Raw genomic sequence first — 14369 nt, 5'->3', positions numbered from 1 at the left:
ATCCTCTGTCGTCCCCTTCTGCTCCCACCTTCAATCATTCCCAGCATCAGGGTCTTTTCAAATGAGTCAGTTCTTCACATCAGGTGGCCAAAATATTGGAGTTTCAGCTTCAGCATCAGTCCTTCCAATGAATATTCAGGACTGATTTCCTTTAGGATGGACTGGTTGGATCTCCTTGCAGTCCAAGGGACTCTCAAGAGTCTTCTCCAATACCACAGTTCAAAAGCGTCATTTTTGGTGCTCAGCTTTCTGTATAGTCCAACTCTCACATCCATACATGACTACTAGAAAAATCATAGCTTTGACTAGATGGACCTTTGTTGGCAAAATAATGTCTCTGCTTTTAAATATGCTGTCTAGGTTGGTCACAGCTTTTCTTCCAAGGAGCAAGCGTCTTTTAATTTCATGGCTGCAATCACCATCTGCAGTGATTTTGGAGCCCAGAAAAATAAAGTCAGCCACCGTTTCCACTGTCTCCCCATCTATCTGCCATGAAGTGATGGAACCAGATGCCATGATCTTAGTTTTCTGAATGTTCAGTTTTTTTTAATTTTTTATTTTATTTAACTTTACAATATTGTATTGGTTTTGCCATATATCAAAATGAATCTGCCACAGGTATACATGTGTTTCCCATCCTGAACCCTCCTCCCTCCCCATACCATCCCTCTGGGTTGTCCCAGTGCACTAGCCCCAAGCAACCAGTATCGTGCATCGAACCTGGACTGGCGACTCATTTCATATATGATATTACACATATTTTAATGCCATTCTCCCAAATCATCCCACCCTCTCCCTCTCCCACAGAGTCCAAAAGACTGTTCTATACATCAGTGTCTCTTTTGCTGTCTCGTATACAGGGTTATTGTTCAGTTTTAAGCCAACTTTTTCACTCTCCTCTTTCACTTTCATCAAGAGACTCTTTAGTTCTTTCTTGCTTTCTGCCATAAGGGTGGTGTCATCTGCATATCTGAGGTTATTGATATTTCACCTGGCAATCTTGATTCCAGCTTGTGCTTCATCCAGCCGAGTTTCTCATGATGTACTCTGCATGTAAGTTAAATAAGCAGGGTGACAATATACAGCCTTGACGTACTCCTTTCCCTATTTGGAACCAGTCTGTTGTTTCATGTCCAGTTCTAACTGTTGCTTCCTGACCTGCATACAGATTTCTCAAGAGGCAGATCAGGTGGTCTGGTATTCCCATCTCTTTCAGAATTTTCCACAGTTTGTTGTGATACACACAATTAAAGGCTTTGGCATAGTCAATAAAACAGAAGTAGATGTTTTTCTACAACTCTCTTGCTTTTTCGATGATGCAATGGATGTTGGCAATTTGATCTGTGGTTCCTCTGCCTTTTCTAAATCCAGCTTGAACATCTGGAAGTTCACAGTTCACATACTATTGAAGCCTGGCTTGGAGAATTTTGAGCATTACTTGGCTAGAGTGTGAGATGAGTGCAATTGTTTGGTAGTTTGGACATTCTTTGGCATTGCCTTTCTTTGGGACTGGGATGAAAATTAACCATGCATGTCCATATATGAATGTTCCATAACTATTTTAGATTTTTAACAAGTCTTGATGAAAGTGAAAGTGTTAGTCACCCAGTAATATCTGACTCTTTGCAACCCTATGGACTATAGACCGCCAGGCTCCTCTGTCCATGGAATACTCCAGGCAGGAATACTGGAGTGGGTAGCAATTCCCTTCTCCAGGGGATCTTCCCAACCTAGGAACTGAACCCAGGTCTCCTGCATTGCAGGTAGATTCTTTATACTGTTTGAGCCACCAGGGAAACTATGCAATGCCATGCATGTCCGTATATCAATGTTCCATAACTATTTTAGATTTTTAACAAGTCTTGGTATCTTATATGAAAAAATCCCCCACTGATCTTTAAGAGTAATTTGGCTATTCTTGGCCCTTTTCTATTCTATGTACATTTTAGAATCAATTTGTCAATTTTTAAGAAATATTCTATTTAGATTTTCACTGCAATTGCATTACATTTATTCAATCGCTACCACTCCATTCTAGCTTTAATCTCTAGGACTCCAGTAAAATTGATCTTGTCAAAATCTCCAGAAGTCTCCACATTGCCAAATCAAATGGATTTGTCTTCACTCTCACTTTATGTGACCTATTAACTGCATTCATAAGAACTGTCTCCTTTTTGACTCAATTTGTGTTCTGGACTTCAGAAACATCACATTGTCCTGGTTTTCTTCCTAAACCATTGAACTAGTCTCAGTTTTTATAGCTGGCTCTTTCTCCTCTGCCTGAAATCTGAAAGTTGGACTGTTGCAGGGTCTAATTTTCAATTATTTCTTCTTCATTTTCTTCTGGTTCCATGGCTTTAAATGTTACTATCTGTTGATGTCTCCCAGCTATGTAATTGACCTAAGCTTCAGACTTGTGTATCCAATTGCCGACATTTCCAGTTGAATTCCAAATAGGCCTTACAAACTAAATATGTTTCCTTCTCAGTCTAAGTATATACTCCCATCATATACCCAATTACTTAACCCAAAAAACTGAGATCTCAATCATTCTAGATTCTCCCTTTCCCTCATTCTCTGCATCTAATCCATTGGGAAGTTTGTATGTGCTACTTCTAAAATATACCTTGAATCCATCTACTCTAGTCCATTTCCACTGCCATCACTTGAGTCTAAGTCACCGTCCTCTCTTGGTTTGACTACTGTGATTGGATAGACTACTAATGGGTCTATCTCGTGCTCTTGCCTCACCATAGTTCACTCTCCACTAAAAAACCAGAGTAGCCTAAGAGTAACGACAGGATATGTACTACCTCTGGTTAAAATCTTCCAAAAGCTTCTTGTTGCACTTAGAATAAAATCTTAAGCTCCTCACCATGGCCTACAGGCCCTACTAAGATGACTCCTGCCTATCTCCTGGGCCTCTGCTGACAAATCCCATTCCCGTTGGCCACCTTTTGCTTCCTTGAATATGTTAAACTGGCTCCCATGCTAGGGCTTTTGCATGTGTTCCTCCCTATGCCTTCAGCTTGTTTGGATGGCTTATATTAGTACCTCCTTTAACATTCTTCTATCAGTTCAAATGTCCTCAGAGGGGACTTCCCTGAACCCAAAAGGTCTGGGATTATTTTGTTTATTTATTGATTTACTTATTTATTCCCAACTAGAATTAAGTTCTTTGAGGACTGGGGCATTAGGCTGTCTTGTTCATAACCATGAAATGTTCAACAAATATTTACTGGATGGATAAAAACTTCTCCTAGTGGATAAGGAAAGAGGACAGGTGACTGAGGCTTATTAAGCATCTTACTTTTTTTTCCCAACCACTTGGTATAGAAAGAAACAAAGCAAAATAAACACAACTGTTGTGTTAGGGAATAAGTGTTAATGGTATTTCCTTCCTTCTAATATTGTTGTTATGCTATCTGGGTAATAAATTCAAATTAGTAGAGCAAATTAACTTCTCTGAATTTACATATTCTCATAATGAAATGGATAATAGTCAACTTAGGAAAACAATTTATATTTATGACTTTGGAAGAAGAAGTGAAACCTGTAAGAAGGTGTTCAGCTTTACTGACAATCCAATTTATGTCCAAAATACTGAACCTAATATTTGTTTCAAAATCTTAAATAGTACCTTATTGCTAAGAATGTAACTCATATTTTTCATGTCTAGTCTATTTTAGAGAAGGAGAGGTTTTAAACAACTCTCAATATATTATTTTTCTCTCAGCTTTAATTATTGTCTCAGTAAAATTTGAGTCAGATGTATAACTGGAAGTGTACTATGACTAATATAGTATTTTGTTTAATAGACTATGCTGGAATAGTCAGTAAATGATAACAAACAGGTACTTGTAATTTTTATTTATTTAACAAATCCATACATAAAGCTTAGTATGTGCCTGGCACTGTTTTAAGGATTTTGAAATATGTACATGTTTAATTCAACTCTTATAAAAACTCTACAATCAGGCACTATTAACATCCTTACATTATATGTGGAAACTGATATAGCAAGGTTACACAGCATTCCCAAGGCTCACAAAACTAGTAGGAAATGCAAAAGCTGGGATTAAAATCCAGGCTATTCTTGGCACTGTGTATTTACTACAACTTAATCTAATAGTGATTGACAGCTGGTTAAGTAAATAAAAATATGTTTTCTTTGTCTAGCTGAAATAATTTTGTGTTGAATATCTGCTTGTTCTGAATACAAGAAGAGCTAGTAAGACAGGCAGACTGCTTAAGTTTCATTGACCACAATGGCATTCTGAAAGAAATCACTATTGTTTCTATGGTCAGGGTCACTACGGAGTACACTGTGACTTGTGCAATGTACAGCTCCAGAGGGCACTACCCACATAGGTTCTATGTGAGTGGCACCCCTTAGAGCTGTTCAAGGTACAACTATCCATGGTGGAACTGCCAGTGGTCTAAAGACTTATTGGCAATCTCAGAGTATAACTTTCAAGCAGGAGACCCTTCTCTCTACATAATCCAGTTTTAGTTTTACATTCATCAAAATTTATTACTGATACAGTATATTAAAATGCCACTCTGTGTACTGGATAATTGTCATGTGTCTTCCATTTTCAACTTACCAGAAATAAAGACATGCTTAAGTGTCTCCATATATGGTACACTATAGAAACCCTTTTCTTTTTTTTCTCTATGAAATGTTAGGATTTTAAATGCCTTTCCTGGTAATTTTGGAAATAGTAACAAATCTAAGCCAAGATTTCTTGAAAGGCCAAATCCATTTCATAGTCCATTTGCTTTTAGATACTTCTGATAACATCTTATTAAATTCTTAGTTTAGTCAACTGGCAATCATCTGGTTGGGTACTCTTGGCCCACTGTACTTAATGCCAAAAAGTGTGAATTGTCATTGCCAGAATGGGCAGAGCTGGAGGAGTCATGGGTACATGGGGTCTGAATGGTTGTCTGGCCTAATTTTTCCCTAGATGAAGAATCTGAGGCCTGGAAAGTTGACAGTAGTCCAAGTGTACACAGCTGGTTGGTGGCAGGAAAATAAGACTTGAATCTGAGATTCTAAACTCTTACTTTTTGGCCTTTTTCTGTTATATCTCACTATATCCTATACCCTGTAGAAAACACAGACGTTATTTTGTATAAATACTTCAAACCACTATGTTCCAACTTTGCTATTAGCCCTTGTCCACATTCACTGGTACAATCGGTACAGTTCTTTGAGCATTAAATGTGATCCATTCCATTATTAAGAAAGGAAAATCCATTACTAGTTCAGAAATATGGACTGGTGGTTTACTGGCCAGGTGTCAGGGCTCCACCATCAATTGTGTGAATTAATGAAGTGGTCAGTTAACTTCTATGGGCTTCTTCCAACTATGAAGAGAGGGCTGGAAAAGCGGCCTGCCATGTACTTTCTAGCTCTTATACTTTGTGTTCCTTTGAACTACCATTGTGATTCCCAACTATCCTGTTCTTAAGGTGCATTTGGAATATATAACACTCTCTTTAGGTCTTAACTAAATGAGATCATGTTTTTTAGTAGCCTTTTATTTTTCACATGTCGCTTAGCACCTTACACTTAAGTGAAGTCGCTCAGTCATGTCCGACTCTTTGCGACCCCATGGACTATAGCCTACCAGGCTCCTCTGTCCATGGGATTTTCCAGGCAATAGTACTGGAGTGGATTGCCATTTCCTTCTCCAGCGGATCTTCCCAACCCAGGGATCGAACCCAGATCTCCCGCATTGTAGATAGACACTTTACTGTCTGAGCCACCAGGGAAGTCAACCATGTATACAGTGACCTGTCCTTCTGTTGTGCCTAGTCTGGTCTTTGTTTTTGTTTTGGTTGGGAAAGAATTGTTGCTAAAAGGAGATGAGAAGGAAATCTCCCAGGTGGAGTCTTTAGCATGCCAGGGACCTGCCAAGGGTTGCCAGGGTGCTCAGGAGCACAAGACTAGTTAAACCAGGGGTTGTTGCCTGGTCCACAGGGAACTCATGAGGGAGCCCAGTAGATGCTGGGAAGTAGATGCTCAGAACTAGACAATAACCAATGGACCCAAACATATCCTCTCTTGGAGTCTTTGAATGGAGACAAAAAGTAGGTTACGGGCAGGAGAGAACAACAGAGATCCAGAGGGATGTGATTCAAAGTCTCAAAACAAGCGTTGAGGTAGTAGAAACCATGAAGTGGGGAAAACTGAGTCAGAAAGAAAGAGAAATAAATGAAGATAGACAGTAGCTGAGTCACAATAGTGGACTCACTAGAGCAAGGATAAATAAGCCTGAGGCAATGATCAGATGACCAGAGTTCTTGTATCATGAGGGTGTCAGAAGCTCTTGCTGTGCACTGTACTACATTCTGATTCTCTGTGAGACCTGGCCAGCTAAAAGTTGCTTTTTTATAGCTCTATAGTGCCCCATCTATTGTTCTAGTAATTTCCATCTCCTGAAGTATCCCAAATAGGCCTCTGCATCTTGTCACTTGAAAAAACCTAAATATCACAGTATCTTTGTCAAATCCACGTCCCAGGCTCTTGGAGGGCCTGCAGGCTGCTTTGTGCCGTCACGCAGGCAGTTCTCCAGAGAGTCTGCTGAGTCAAGCTTTGAGATGTATGGAACTAGTTTGGGAGTGATCAAGTCCAAGTTAGCTGGTGAAAGAATAGTTCTGTATAAGGATCAAGGTGTGTTCAAAGTTATCTGATAAGTCGTGGGCTGGACCAGAGTGGAGCCTTGTGAGTAGATGAAGGAAGACTGGTTTATGTAGCAAGACTGCCAGGAAGCGCCCCTACCCCAAATAGTCTGCCTCCAATTTGCCACACTGCCTGAAATTTCACACTGAGAGATTAACCCCTTCTGATGGAAGTCAAAATCTCTCCAAAAACCTACTTATAAAGTACTTTATAAAGTTCAGAGATAGGATTAACAGTTAAAGTTATTACCAGCCTTTCACATCTCAGTGAGCATTCATTCAGCAAGCCCATTCCTTGCAGTTTATTCTCTTAAGGGGCTGAAGAAATTGGAGTTCTGATGGTGTCAGGTCATGGGGGGTAGAGAGGGGACACTTTCAGAGCATGATACACTACTGAAGGAAATTATACCAGACAAAATAAACTCTGGCTAATGTTGGTAAAGGGAAAAGTGGAGGAAACAGCAGGAATGAAGCCAGTTGTCAATACCTCCAAGCCTCACTCTAGAGGACCCAAAATACTAAATATAATGCAAAAAGGACAGCCTTCAAGGTTGATATATGCTTAAGAAGATCTGAGCTCTATGCCCATTCTCTACTGCTTGCTTAGTATACATATAGCTTAGAGTCTCTGGACCTCAGTTTCCCAATCCATAAAATGGGACATATCAAAAATCTATAATTCTTCAGATAGAGGTGGTCAGGAGCAACTAAGAGGATGGAGGTCAAATGACTTTGAAATTGTAAACAGCAGTATGTTGCTAAGTAGTTCAATCCAAGGGCTGATGGGGAGGGTCTTACCCTCAGGGTAGATCCTTCCTGCTACTAAACCCCACCCCTGCCTGGGCCCAGGAAGATACATAGATTGACTTGTCTCCCACCCACATTACTATGGTGGTTACTCATCACTGTGAAACATGTTTTTGCCTCATCCTGTTCTCAATAGCAATCACTCTTCTTTTCCTTACTCACCTTGGCCTTTTATATTTAGTTATAAAATGAACCTCCAAAGTAACCCATTAGATTTTCTCTTTATCCTCTTCCCTTTGTTTTATAAATGTTTTCTAACAGATAGGTATGGGACTTATGAAACAATCACAGAAAACTTGAATCAAGCTAATACAAACAACATGGGAGGTTAATGGTTTATATTGTTAAATGGTGTAGAGACAGAACTTTAAGCCAAGCTTGATCCAGCAGTAAAATGGTGACATCTGGGGCCTAGTTTAATTCAGTTTCTCTATTCTGCCCTCCACAGTATTTGCTTTATTTCAAGGCTGATCCCCGTTATGACCCTAATATGACTGCCAATTACTTCAGTGTTCTTGTCTACCAGGAAAAACAGAATGACTTTTTTCCCCAGAAAATGCCTCAAGATTCACTTTGATTGGATGAGCTTAGATCACATGCCCTCTTTGAATAAATCTCTGTGGCTGGGGGAGAGAATGCATTGAATAGTTTAACCTGACTCACATTCTCTATTCCTGGGACTGGAAGATTAAGTTTTTCCAGAGCCTAATGAATCTCCAGATATTTTCTGGGCTGCTAAGGAAGTAAATAGGGAGAAATGGACCTGAGGAGGACACTAACCAAAGACCACTGTAACAGGTTGGAAAGAGATACCATCCCTATGTGAAAAGCTGCAGTGACCAGCTGCTTAAAGCTTTTCCATTTGAAAATTAGAACACATGCTGTTTAAACCAAATTTGATGTGTCTAATGTGATACAAATTGACTTTCATCAGTAGGCATGAAGAACAATCATTAACCTTTGAATTTTGTGATTTTTATAAAGCACTGAATTCTATACTTCAGTGCTCTCATGAGAGAAGCTTTTTTGTTTATGCATTTTAGCCATTTCCAACATTCTTAAAATTGAAACAGAGAATTTTTTTTTCCTTCTAGTGTAAAACTGAATAAGCAACAGCACACTGTGGGAAGTCAGTCTAGACACAGCAAATCTGTACTTGTTTTTGTGAGAGAGGATGGGAAGAATGAATATTTGCCCTGTGGCATCAATTTCCTGTTTAATGTTCTCCAAGAGGCATTTGGAAAATGCCCAGCAACACAGATGTACGTAAATACCATACATAACTTGTTTTCATGAGTGGAAGGAGAAGTCTGTAAAATTATGACAAGGCTGATTTACCCTCACTGCCTGGTAGTTGGTGAGTCACTCTACCTTTTACTTAATAATTTGAAAGATGGATCATTCCAGAGTGTGGCAAGTATAGGAATAGCTTTGGCTTCTTAGCCCAAGTTCTTATTCATTCAGGGCCACTTAACATTCTGAAATTTGCATCTGCTTGTTCCTGCTGGAGGTTGCCTTCAGACTGCCTATAAGAAAAAAAAAATTTATATATATATGTGTGTGTGTGTGTGTGTATATATATATATATATATATATCTCATGACAGTTTTCTAAAAAACAAACAAAATAACCTGTCCCAAACAGGAACCCATCTGTAAGGTCTGCAGACACGAATCTGTTTTCAAACCACAGAAAAACATATGCACATACCACATAGTATCTCTCAAGGTGTGGGCAGATGTGTTCTCAGTTCTGTAGTGACAAATTACCCCAGACCGCTTACACACCATTTCTGAACAACTTATTTAAAAGGTCATGGCTTGGTTGTAAAAGTCTTATTTTTGTTTAAACAACTAACCTCTAGGGCTGCTACATAATTTAAGAACTTGACATAGAAAGGAAGATTCAGACATGAAGAATCCATCTTCTAACTTATCCTTTTGACTCATTTTCTCACACAAGGCAAGGTGAGAAATAATAGTTATGATCTATTTAGCATCTACATAGTTGGGTGCTTAGGAAGACTATGAGAGGAATGCCTTTATATATCTCAGTGTTAACTTTTCTTATTTCCTACTGTTTGTTCACATCTCCACATCTTAGACATGAGGAAACTAGCACTTACAGAAAATAAAGTATAGCCCAGGGTCTCCTGAGTGGAGTCAGTAGTCAAGCCCAGAAGCCCATACTCTATTCTCAAATTTAGAAATTATTAATTTAGGATTCATGGATGGGCTCCAGAAGATTCACAAGAATCTAAAATTAAATTTATAAATAAATATATATACATTTTTTTCCTCTGCGGAAAGCATCTAAAACTTTCCTCAGATTTATCAGCTGTATTTTCAGAGGCTGTCATAGTCTGGAATACAGTACACACGTAATTTAAATATTTGTTCAATGAACAATATGGGTACATGACACAAAAAAGCATTAGTACCACTGCTTGACCAATTATTTGATCTACAGTTTAACAGATTTGAATTTCCAGTACTACTGGCTGTTTGGATACCTAAATTTAGTTGATAATCCATTTGAAACTATTTGATATTTCTATAAAGAGATTAAACATTTTTAGAAGCTATTGTCTAAGGAGATGTTTTTTCTTAAATAGACCTGGCTAATGCAAAGGACTGGAAACTATTTAGACCACTCTAGAATAGAAATACAATCTGAGCCAAAAAGGCAAGCCACATTTGTGATTTTTAACTTTCTTAGCCACAGTCAAAAATATTAAAAAAAAAAAAGAGAAAGGTAAAGTTAATTTTAATCATGCTTTAAGTCAATACATCCAAATTACTTTTATTTCAACCTGAAAGCAATGTGAAAAATTATTAATAAGATATTTTCCTTTTTTTCATACTAAGTCTTGGAGAGCCAGTGTGTACACTTACTTCAGACTGGCTTCATTTTTCATGCTCAGTGGCCACACTGGCTCCTGGCTGCTGTATTTAAGTGGTGCACATGAAGATCCAGGTAGTTGAAAGAAGCAGGCATTGTTGATGAAGCACGGAAGAAGGTAGGAAGAGAATGTGGCAGGTTTGGACATGTGGAAAGACACTTCCATAATCCAAGATACAGCAACGTTATGTTAGGTTGCCAGCTCATGTTGCCAAAATTGTAGCTTTGCAGGTGATTACTAAGACAGGTTCTAGAAAACAAAACAGTGCAAAATCCATCATTTCAACAGAAGTCTTTTCCTAGTCCAGCAGTCACCTTTTTTCTTGGTAACAACATGTAGATCCAGGGTACACATTTAGGGAAGATGTGATGCAGAGTGACTCAGGTTATGCCTAGTAATTATAATAATAATTTTGTTCTTTTGACCACACCTAGAGCAAAGGGTCTGTGAGTTTCACAGTACAGAGCTTAGGTTGTGTCCACTAACCAGGAGGAGCATTCCTCCATTTGACAGACCCAGGGAGGAGGCTGCGGAGCCCTGAGGTCACAGACTGCAAGAACAGACAGAGCCATAAAAGAGCCCAGGAAATTTTGTTCTGCACCCTACCCAAGCTTCATTCGTGTTCTTTTATGCGCTGTTTTGAGGTTGTCCTAAGGCTTTTCCACAGGGTGTGGTCTTAGTCTACTCTTCTATCTGCCTCTCCTAAGGCTGAGATTGAGCTCATTGAAATACCTTTTGCTCCTAGGTGGGCAGCTTGTGATCTCTAAACACATCCAGAAATTCTTTGTTGATATAAAGTATCTTTTAGAGCTACATTTCTTCTTCTAAATTGTTTAGTTACTCAACATGACAAGCATAATATTGTTTTTTTCCATAAATTACGTAGAATCCATTTAGGAGCTTACGGTCTTGTTAGCATAGGTACCATACCTAGAATTCCCAAGAACTGAGACATTACCTGAATCCATGTTATCCCTGGTGTTATGGTTTTTTGTGGCGTTTTGTTTGTTTTGGGGATTTTTGACAGCTGGGCTGGTAGGATTTTAGTTCCCCAACCAAGATCAAACCTGGGCCTATGACAGTGAAAGCACCAATACTGGACCACCAGGGAATTCCCTCCCTGGCTTCTGTTAAAAGCATTTGTTTCACGCAAGTGGTGGAAGATCTTTTAAATTTTAAAGGAAAAAAATACAACCAAACATATGAAGACATATGCCACTTGAGGAATAGAGATACTGTTTGCTTGGGAACTTTCAATTTTAATATCATATGCTCCTGATAAACTATGAAACATTGGTAAGTTCAACTTATCAGAACGGAATGAAATCCCATGTCCATACAAATATTTGCTGGGTGAAATGCAGATGTAGTTGAACAAACTCTTTCCACCACCACTTGTCACCACTTGTCACCAATACCATCACTACCACCAGCACCACCACTACAGTTACCACCACCACCACCATACCTCTCCTTCCACTAACCTGCTTCAAGTGATTGGGGTAAAAGAGCCTAGGGAAAGAATGCTTCATGGGGAGTCACCTCTGTACTCAGGGCCATGTGCTCCCTCAAGTTACTGGGTCAGGGAGTGGTATGAATTGGAAAGAACAACATTTCTAAACCAATCCAAACACCAACTTCTTCCTCTATAACAACGGAAAGATATGTGGTGAAATAGACATTGACTAGAGTAATAGAAGAGTCTAAGAAAGCAAATAACTAGGAGGGTAAAAATACATGTCAGAGATGACTGTGGCTGAAAACCCTGGGGGAGTAAAGAGACAGGAAGTTCTCAGGACTCAATTCATAATGGAGAGTGTCCAGGGGTGGAGGAGGGGATGGATAGGGGATGATGCATATTCCCTGCAATGGGTACAGCCTCAAAATACTGAGGCTGCTTCTACAAAGGGTTTATGAAAACCAGTCTCAGAACTGCAGTCACTACTCACCAGTGACCATTGATGCTGTGCTGGTTAATTTCTAAGTTTGTTTTTGTAGCAAAATAGTGCCTTGTTAACCTAGTTTACAAGCAGAAGCCAAAAGGAAGAAGCTCTTCAACACGTATGATCTGTTTCTTAATTCTCTGAGCCTTAGTGGCTTTACCTGCAAAATGGGAATGCATGCATGTGTGCTAAGTCTCTTCAGTCATGTTCGATTCTTTGAGACCTTAGGGACTGTAGCCCTCCAGGCTCCTCTGTCCATGGGGTTCTCCAGGCAAGAATACTTGAGTGTTCCTCCTCCAGGGAATCTTCCTGACTCAGGGATCGAATATGCATCTCCTGTGTCTCCTGCATTGGCAGGAGAGTTCTTTACCACTAGCACCACCTGAGAAGCCCAAAATGGGAATAATGCAGGATAAATTAGAAAATGCATGATTTATTACATAGGATCTTCAACACATATTAGGAATGATCGTGATAACAGGGACCTTATTTACTAAGAGAACGCTTGCTTTATCTCTACTATCTTTATCTCGAAACATCCCTAGGAAATAGATACTATCACCCCCATTTTATAAACAAGACTCAGCAAGGTTAAAATCACACAGATTGCAAAAGATTTCTTCTACTCTACTTTTCACTGTTGGGTGCAACTAGATTTCTTTAATATGTAAACTGTGTGATTTGCAATGGTTTAGACATCAGTGAAAGATGAAAATTATCCAAACCCAAATACAAATACATACAGAAAAACTCACTAATTTGGACCAACTAGGCCATTTTGAAGGAAATGTAGCTTTATTACTTTCAAGTACATACAGTAACCAGAAAAATGACTAACAAGTACTGGCAGTTAAGACCTAGATTTAGTAAATAGATAAAAATAATTAGCATATCCAAGAAGGTCTGCTCTTGCCTATACTTTGAATAGAATGCTTTATAAATAAAAGAAATCTCAAGTGCTGGAAGACAAATTACTTTCTTTGGTAAGTAAATGCTTCCTTTCAAATATTATTTATATTATTCATTTACTTATTAAGCCATGTTTTCATAGATAGTATAAAAGTACACACCAACTCAGTCCCTGTACACATGATAGAGGTTAAAATGGTCCAAATTAACTGCTGATATTTTCAATTAGCTTAACTTTTTTGTCTTTTAATTCTTTAGAATATAATGTTCCAAATAAATGTAAATTTCTAAAATATTTTTCAAATATTACAATTATTCAAACTTCATAAAAAAGACTTATTCTGGTATTAATATGAATGGCACAGTATCAACTATGTCTTTTGTTACTGTAGACATTTTGAGTAATGCAGTCTTTTCTCAAATGAAATATTTATGTCATTTATGAGTACTCTTTATATTAATAGTAGGAAATGGAAAAAATTAAGAAAGTGTTCAGAATATAGTCTTTGACAACCCTGGCAACAAATCTGCCCTCAGTAATATATTCAACACTTCTATTTACTTCAGTGTACCACATATGGCCCAATCTGGGTGTGGACTCTAATATCTATTGCTGTTAATCCATGGAAAATATTTTAGTGTGATGTCTTCCCCTTAAAAGTTAATGGATTGTTGCAGAAAGAATAAAGGGATTTATTAAATATGGTGGTCTTGAACTATGCCAAATATTTTGTGGTTTTGTGGGAATACAGCAAAGGTAATAATTGGTATTATAACAAATGAGGGTCTCAGCAAGTCCCAGCTGTTGAACACATGACTGTTACTTGGGAGGGCACATAGCAATATTTTTTTCACCTCTTGAGTACAATCTGCTCTTGATACACCCGCAGAACTACAATGAACTGTTAGTGGGAGCTACATACAGACAAAGAAGACTGAGAGACATTTCGTTCCTCCTGCCTACGTGAAACTTCATCTGGTTGATATCTGTCCAGAGTTAAATTTTCCATATCATATAAACTCTGTGTTAGTATTTTAATTACATTTGATATGATGTCTTTCTTTGTAAAAGCCAAACAAACATTTGTAATAAAGTTTTTATTAGGTAGTATTTGGTT

The 14369-nt window shown here is 38.4% G+C and overlaps 1 long non-coding RNA gene across 2 annotated transcripts in view; it reads right to left on the bottom strand.

The window, feature by feature from the left end:
• Positions 1–770: 770 nt before the first annotated feature.
• Positions 771–14369, bottom strand: part of LOC133248051 (uncharacterized) — a 43290-nt gene continuing 29691 nt past the window's right edge. For both annotated transcript variants that reach the window (XR_009736605.1, XR_009736606.1), the window contains 3 exons: positions 12503–12724; positions 10392–10648; positions 771–9023 (listed from right to left, as the gene is read on the bottom strand). This is a non-coding gene — a long non-coding RNA (uncharacterized LOC133248051). The remainder of the gene's footprint in view (positions 9024–10391; positions 10649–12502; positions 12725–14369) is intronic.

This window comes from Bos javanicus, chromosome 1 (genome assembly GCF_032452875.1).
Source record: "Bos javanicus breed banteng chromosome 1, ARS-OSU_banteng_1.0, whole genome shotgun sequence".
NCBI classification, from domain to species: Eukaryota; Metazoa; Chordata; class Mammalia; order Artiodactyla; family Bovidae; genus Bos; species Bos javanicus.
This window is presented reverse-complemented; position numbering and strand designations above follow the sequence as displayed.